Below are 8,954 nucleotides of genomic sequence, written 5' to 3'. Positions count from 1 at the left end.
CATATTACCTATGTACATTTTTTTGATATAATTAAAAATGTTGGTGTACCCTCCCCTTAAACATTCCTTCATTGTTAATTTTTTCTTCATCGTTTACCATTTAGTTATTAATTGTTTTTTTAATTGCTGCTCATTATTAATTATTTTTTTAGTGGAAATTATTTTTTCATTATTATTAAAAATTGCAATAAAAAAGAATAGAAATATTTGTAGAAAATAGTTATAAGAACAGCAATAATAATAATTTTTTTAATCACATAGTTTGGAAACATCTTAATTAAGTGTTTTCTCCGAAAGTCAAAGAATCTAAAAAAAATAACGTCTGCGAAAATATTAATAAAATTTTTCCAATATCGAGAATATTTTTGCAGAATATCAGTGGAACGTGGGGATGAAAAAAAAAATTAAAACATTAATATTAAAAGTCGATAATTAAGAGTTTTCTAAAAGTATCGGATTATTATTATTGCTTTTAAAGTCTACAAGTTTTTAAACAAAGTTTTTTTTATTTTCTTTATTAAAATAAAATAAATTTCTCCCTTTTATTAAAACCTGTGGATATTGTAATTGTTTTCCCTCTCTCTCTCTCTCTCACTCTTTTTTCCAATATTTAGTTTTTTGCCTCTGACAATTTTAGAATTGCGCTCGCACATATTCAGAGAAACAATTACATATTTTCTCGATCATTTACTATCTATTATATGTGTTCATATTTTTTTTTAATTCTGTTTTTTTATTTCAATTTTTTTTTTTGGGAGCGGAAACTGATCTTGGGTAGAGAACGTCACGTTTAATTTGTTGCTGTGCTTTTGAACAATACTAGCAATTTTACAGAGGCGGTCCAGTTCCTGCTTCCAACTATTCCTCTTGCGCTTTTATTTACTTTCTGTAAATATTGAACTGTTGGCAAATATTGAATCTTCAAATATATAAGCATCGCGCGCTTCTCCGAACGAATACGGAAAAAAAATTGCAATAAAGAGTTTGTAACATCGATTCGTTGTGAAAAAATCGATATGATGTATTCACCTTTTTTTTTTGCAATACGCAATTTTAAAATAGAACAAAAAACAATTTTTATTGCGAAAGACGAAGGTAAATAGAAAGTAAAATGAATATATGATTTTTGTTCTTTATTTACTCTTTTGTTTTTGAAAAAAATGTTTTTATTGAAAAATTATTTTTTGGCAAAATGAAAAATTTTTTGTACATAAAATACAATTTCCTTTGACCTAAAAAAATAGTCAAAAAAATGTGTTATAGCTACAGGGAAAAATAATTAAACATGAATTTCTAGCAAAACTTTTTCAAATTGGATTTTTTGAATTTATTTCCTTCTCTAAACATTCGTTCAAATTTTGCTTTCTCCTAAGGAATATTTTTGAAATTTTTATTTCTTGTTTAAAATAAATTTTAATATTTCCTAAAAGAAAATTTATTTTTAATTTAAAATATTTACTGGCAGAACTTGTAAATAAATTTTTATAAAACATATTCTTTTTGAAAATTTTATTTTAAACAATAACAAAAAGCTTAAATATTTTTATTTCAATATTTATGAAAAAGAAAATATTTTTATGAATTTTTTTACCCTGAAAATGTTATTTTAAACAGTAGATTGGATTTTTTTTTTATTTTTGCAGAAAATCTCTTTTATTATTTTTTTACCTGGAAAATATTATTTCAATGAATGAAAGCTCAAACAATATTTATTTCAATATTTTTATTGAAATTCAAGTTTATGAATTTTTTTACAAAGAAATATATTTGTTTAGAAAAAAAAAATTTATATTTCCATATTTAAATTTATTATTTCAGTATTAAAAAATAATAATTATTTATTTAAATATTAAAAAAAAGATTTTATAACGTATACGATTAGGAGAAAAAAATTCTTTTTCTTCTAAATAGTTGATTATAAACGTTATGAATTTCACGAATATGAAAAAAAAATTAAAAAATACTTCTACTATATTTGAAAAATATTATTTTAATATTTTGTTCAACTTTCAGAGGGAAAATAATTTTTACGAATTTTATTTTAACCAGAAAAATTTTTTAAAGTGAAGCTGAATATTTCTTTTTTTAATAAATTGAAAATAACTTGGGTAGAAAATTTTTTTTCTCGTCTCCGGCTGTAAACAGGAATATTCCCCATAAAAAAATGTCTTTTTGTTATCTAATTAAAAGCGAAAAATTAAAAAGCGTTTAAAGGAATGCGAATATCACTTTTAATAGCAGTAATTAAATTTGCCGTTTATGTTATAATAAACCTTTTCATACAACTTGATGGAGACCCTCGGGATTATAATTAAAATATTTGAAAGTTTTGTCATTCCTCACGTCATAATTTTTGGTGACAAAGTATATTGGAATTTTTTTTTACTCTTTGCTAATTAAAAAACATCTATATATATTTATTACCTACCCTTTTCTTGTAATTAACAAAAGATAACGTCCGAATGATAAAAAAAAATTTTTTCTTTAATTTTTTTTGTCTTGATTTATTTGATCAATTTTTGTCAGTTATATTCTCTCTCTCTCTCTTTCTCTCACACACTTGTATTATTTTTCCACCCTTTTCAACTGTGTGTTTGTGAATTCCACTTTGAAATGAAACACCAGCAATGTCACTGTGCCAAGGCATTTATTAAATTGGAATTTAATTGTTTGGCTCGGTTGGTTCATTAAATTGTGCATCTCTCCCTGAACATATCACACATTCCGGAAAAAATCTGGCAGCATGCAAATACCATACATTCCATGGCAATTAGTTCAATCATTCGGGGCAAGTTAGGAATGCGGCAGAAGAACGCAATTTGCATGTAATATTAAATTGTTCATATTGAAATTTTACTTTAGTTTGTGAATTATTTTTCATTCTATATTGATGTTTGTGTCATTATGTCGAGGAAACAATTGGATTATAATGGAAATTATTCGACCGTCTGTTTATATGTGAATATGCTTTCACATTTTCTATATATATAAAGGAATTTAAATTTAAATTTGGATTTTATTTTTCTTTCATTTCTTTCTTTTTTCAATCAAAAAGACATTTTTTGTCAAATGGAATTTTTTTTATTTTTTAAAGAAATTTATTATCAGTGAAAAAGTCGGTAATAGTCAGACATAATTTTTCTAATTACTGAAAAGTTTATTGATAGTAGTAAAAGACAATTTTCGTCAGACTATAATTTACGGTGTTTATTTATAATTAGTTCCAGTGGAAAAAGACAGTGTTGGTCAGACACATTTTATTTGGATAAAGACTTTTTTTTGGTAATTTGTATAAAAACATACTGTTAGTGGAAAAGGTTAGTGGCAGTCAGACATGCTAATGTGTAAATACCATAAAATTTAAATCAGTAGTAGGAGACATTTTTAGTCAGACAAAGAGCCTCAAAATTGTTCTATTTTGTTCCAAGTGGAAAATGTCAGTATCGAACAGACATAATTTTCATCGAGTGTTTAATTTCAGCCAGTAGTAGCAGACAAATTTGGTTAGACTTAAATCTGTTTGATGTACTCCTAGTAGTAAAAGCCGTTTTAGTCAGACAATTGTTTTATTTTCATAAAATTTTGTTAGTAGTAAAATACACGTTTAGTCAGACATTATATACACACTTTTGATACGTTTTTTTGTCTCAATTTTATATTCTCAGAAAATCTGTAAAAACAAAAAAATAATCTTTCGACTCACTAAAACTGAGAAATTAATTTTCTTAATTTCCTTTTCGCTTGTACAGTTTGCTTCACATTTGACCCAAATTCAAAATTATTGATAGTTGTTCCAACATGAAATCAAATACAACTAAACGAAAACCTCTTGAGCTTGAGCTTCTCAAAGTTGGTGCTTATAATTTAGGTGGTAATCAGGGATTTGGTCTTGTTACTTTGACGAAGGATGGCTTAGAAAGAGAGAGAAAGAGAGAGTTTCGATACTGACTACCGAGCAGGACGATGATATCACATTACCGAGTTGGTAGAATCCTCGTGCAAGCTGTACCTATTCGCCCGAGTGCGTTGATTGCGCTTGAAGACCCCCGAAGACACAACCACCTTGATATATCCTTTGCCACATCCTCGCTCAACTATAACTACTCCAACGGAATTGCAGAACGTCCCGTCACATAGTATATATTCACCAACAATGTTTCACTCTTGAATGAAACTCTTCAATGTAATATCCATTTTGGATATGACATATACACACAATTCACGTATATACATTACACTAAAACTAATAAATTATCAACAATCATATTTTCCATTACTGTGCAAAGTCAACACTCTCTCTCTCTCTTTCTCTCTCCTATGAAAACTTAATGTGCCAATAATATTTTACGACGACCCTATCGTCTTTTATGCTCCAAAGATTCATTTTTATATTCTTTAACCAAATGTCAGTAAAAATAGTTTTTCTCTTTTTTGAAAAATGACACCAATTTTGAGAAGAGAGGAAAGGAGAGAGAGAGAGAGAAATGTAACAACAGTTAATGAATAATGTATTATTTCTTCTCTTTGTCTCTATTCTCATCTCTCGGCTAATATGGTAACATAAAAAAAGGATAGTCATAGATGAGGTAAGGAAACTGATAGCTTTGGCATCTTCCTCCTTCAGGGAAATTTCAAGCAGTTACGGCACAAATGGCCCGGAACGAGCAAAACATCGGGTCCAACCCAAGTTTCTATTCGAACGTATAAGAGATAAGATAAGACGGGAACAGAACACTAGAAGGCTTTATATAGAATTCGCCACTCGCCATTACACTGGGAAAACCTATTCGTCGGTTAACTGCTCGTAGTTCGTATTAACGGTGGGATAAAAAAAACGAGGCTTTTTGGTAAAAGAGAAAAAGACACTGAATTTATGCTATTTTCAGCGATTTCTCTCTTGTTCTCTTCTTTTTTTTAATAACGTCTTGTATCATTTTAAGAAATGATTTTTCAATGAAGGTCCTTTAAATTTAAGGGCAATCGACATTTTTCTCTTTATAAACAATTTTAGTTCCTAAATCTGAATTTTTTTGAACAAATGTACATTATTTTACATTAATATTTTTTTTAAATTTTATTTTACATTATTTTACATTAAATGAATTAGTACTCGTTTTAACTAATTTTTAGTCAAAAACTATTAATGATGATCTACTCTTTTTTTAAATAGCAAAATGTTTACTAATTTGCATTAGCGACTGACTTTTGCTTTTGAAATAGTAAATTTGACTTATAAATTAGTCTTTCAGGGATTACAGTTAATTCTATAAATTATTTCTCAGTCTTTAAAATTAAAAAATTTTTTCAAAAAAGATAAAAACTGAAAAATAACTTTTACTTTTTATAATAATTATTCAAATTTCCCTCGAACATTATAATTAGCTATTAAAAATTATTTTCGAGTAAATAGGTACTATTTTTTAGTACTTAGGTACTATTTTCAAAGTAAATTTTACTAATTTTTATAAAAAAAAATTACTTTTGAAAATTGTGAAAGTAATTATAGAAATAACAGTTTTTAATATCAAATTTTACTATTTTTGAAGAAAATTTTTCCAAGACCCAAGTTAATTTTACTAATTCTTTTCTGAAATTTACATACTTCGTGCACATCAAAGTTAATCGAATTTTAAAACAAAAGTTAGGTTGTAATGCAAATTTTGATTAAAAATTATAAAAAAGTTACAGACTACGGAAAAAGATTTTAAAAAAATATCAATAATTAACAGAAAAAGTTTAACAATAAAAATAATTGAATTTTAAAAAGCTGTAATTAAGAGAAAAAGTAAAATCAATTTCTAAGTAAATTTTACGCGTTATAATACAATAATTTTTACTTATTTTGAAAATTTCCCTTTTTTTAAACTTAATTTTCTTTTTGGAAAATAATATCTTTTTTTTATCTAATATTACATGAAAAAATCAATGTGATCCCTGCTATTTATTAGTAAAATTTCCTAATTCAAATTTAGAGAGTAAATTTTACTAATAAATTAGTAGAATTATTTATTTTATTAGTAAAAAAGATTTATTATTTTATTAGTGAAATTTACTAAATTAAAAAGCAAAGAGTCAGTCACTAATTTAAATAAGTAAACTGACTGAATTTTTTCTTTTCACTCAGTAAATTTTACTAATAAGTAGTAATTTTTACTAATTTATTTGTAAAATTTACTAATTCAAAAGCATAAAGTTGATCACTAATTTTAATTAATAACAATTTTTACAAATTCAAGTTTGAAGAGTATGTAAAGAATGCAGTCTTAGTCAGACTAAAAATTTACTATCGAAGGGGTAAGAAAAATTATAGTCAGACATAACCATTTTTTTTTAAATGTAAAATTTTGAGTCTGTTATTTTAGTTAGACAAAGTTTTATATAAGTTTTCTATTTATTTAAAATAGAAAAAAATTGTAATAAATAAAAATAGTCGTAGTGATAGTGATACTTTTTTGAAAAAAGTGTTATTAAAGTTAGAATTTTTTGGGTACCGGTAATATAGTTTACTAATTCAGTTTTTTTCACTTAAAAAATTTATTTTGTAATTTAGTATCAGAAGTCAATTTTTACCAGATTGAAATTTGTAAAAGTTTGTTAAAATTTTACTTTTGGTTTTAGTAAAAACAACGTCAGACATACTTTTTCTGGTAGTATAGTTCTCTTTTCTGAACTACAAAAGTTTTGTCAGTAGTAACAGACCATTTTAGTCAGACTAATATACACTTGCCTATTATTTTCTACGATAAGTAAATGTCAAAAAAATATTTTTACTGATAGTGTAAATTTTATTAGTAGTCAGCGTAATAATTTTTATTAACTGTAAAATTTGAATAAGTAGTAATAGGCAATTATAGTCAGACAAAGCGTTACATAAGTTTTCTATTGGCAGGCCTAAAATTTTCCGCTAGTTTCTTTAGAAACAACTGCAAAATTTGTAAAAGTATTAGCAGACTATATTAAGACAAAAATTCATTTTTTTTTTTTATTTTTCTTAAATAGATGAAATAATTTTACTGTTAGTGGAAAAATACTGTTTAAGTCAGACATAATTTTTTCTCTCTATTTTTTTTATACATTGACAAATTTACACCAGTAGCAGCTGTCACTTTCAGTGAGACTATGATATATTGGTTTAAACTTAGATTTTCTGATTTTTAATTAATATAAGTAGTAAAGGACAGTTTTCGCCAGACACGTTTTTTTGTTAATTTATTGAAAAAATTTATTACTAGTGACAAAAGGCGATATTAGCCAAAATACTGTTCTCAAATCCCTTGATAATAATTGCTGTCAGTAGTAACAGACAGTTCTGGTCAGACTTAGATTTGCTGCGTTTTTATTAATGCAAGTAGTAAAAGACAGTTTTGGTCAGACAAAATTTTATTAAAATTTTATTTTTCCTATCAGTGAAAGCAGTCTGTTACAGTCAGACGATTTTATGTACTATATAAATACTCTACTATATCAATTACTATTATCATTAGTAGTAAAAGCCACTGTTAGTCATACTGAAATGTATACTCTTTAACTCTGTTAACGCTTTACTCTTTATTCCTTCCCTTTATACTTCGCTCTATACTTCCAGTAATAAAAACCACTTCACACCAGACAGTTTTTTTCATTTTCACTGATTTCCAATTCCTTCGCAACAGTAGTAAATGTCATTTTATGTCAGACAAAACAAAACGTTTCCAAACGTTTCCCTATATAACAATGAGGCTAGAAAAATTATTCACTCCAATTTAAAAGTATTTCCTCCTTTCATAGATAAATTCTGAAATATTAATGTTTTCCTGTAATCTATTAGGAAAGATTAAGTTCCTGGAATCGAGGAGGAAAAATTTTCTTTTTGTCATTCCTTTCGGTGGTGGGGAAAGCTGAAAAGCTACTTGGCCACTTATTGCCAATAAAGTCTTCTTCCCTGGAGCTAAAAGATTCCCCTTCGAAATGTCGACCTTGAGAATGCATTCCGGCCTTTTATTAACAAAGAAGACGTTTCTTATATTAATGTCACTGTTGTGTGTATGTGTATGGCGTCTAGGGAAATTAAGTATGTCCTAAGTGTCCTTAATCACTGTTATTAAAAGGAAGTTGGGATTTTGGGAAAAATGCCTTCTCGTTTATTCACTTTTCTTTTGTTCCGATAAGCTTCGTTCATAGAATTTGTGATTTTTAGCTTTTTTTAGCTTCTAGTTTTCTTGTTTTGCTTCTTATTCTTACGATTTACTGTGTACTGTTTACATACTGCTTCTTATGGATTTAATCAGTGGGATAAAAAAATATTTTAAATAATTCTTTTTTTGTTAATAGATTAATTTTTATTAAACAACTTCAATATTCCTATTAATTAATACTTCTTAGAAAATAAATAATTTTCAATAACGGTTCAGGTTTTATTTTTACCATTAAACGCAAAAGAGAAGAGTATAAAATAAAACTTTAAAGTCCAACGTCTTTTACCTTTTTGGAAAATTCGACGAACTCTCTTTTTGAAAGTATAGCTTTTTAGAAGTAACTCGCGCATTTGTATCGAAAAATTTTATAGCATTTTATTCTTGTATAAAGTTTTCCAAAAGTTTAATAAATCTTCATTTGACATTAGAACTCGCTCGGCGAATAAAGACGACTGACAGTGGATGCATTTGCAAGGGGCCTGCATGTACGGAGAGGTAGAAAAGTCAAAGATAAATAATTTCTCCCGAGAATTCGTTTGGACTCTCAACGTTCAAGAGATTGCTTCGGCTAACTTGAATCGGACATTGCGTTGTATGCACCACATGTATCTCCTTTATGCATACAAATACATTTAGGTTTAAAGATTTTACAAAGAAAAATCAGGAATTTCTCAGTTTTCTCAAAATTAATTATGTTCGAAATTTTTTAAAAATTCTCGTGAAAATTTCAATTAATAGAAATAATATTCTTCTCCGAAATTCAATTATTTTCAAAAATTT

Source organism: Leptopilina heterotoma, unplaced genomic scaffold (assembly GCF_015476425.1).
Source record: "Leptopilina heterotoma isolate Lh14 unplaced genomic scaffold, ASM1547642v1 Lhet_148, whole genome shotgun sequence".
Lineage (NCBI taxonomy): Eukaryota > Metazoa > Arthropoda > Insecta > Hymenoptera > Figitidae > Leptopilina > Leptopilina heterotoma.
This window is presented reverse-complemented; position numbering follows the sequence as displayed.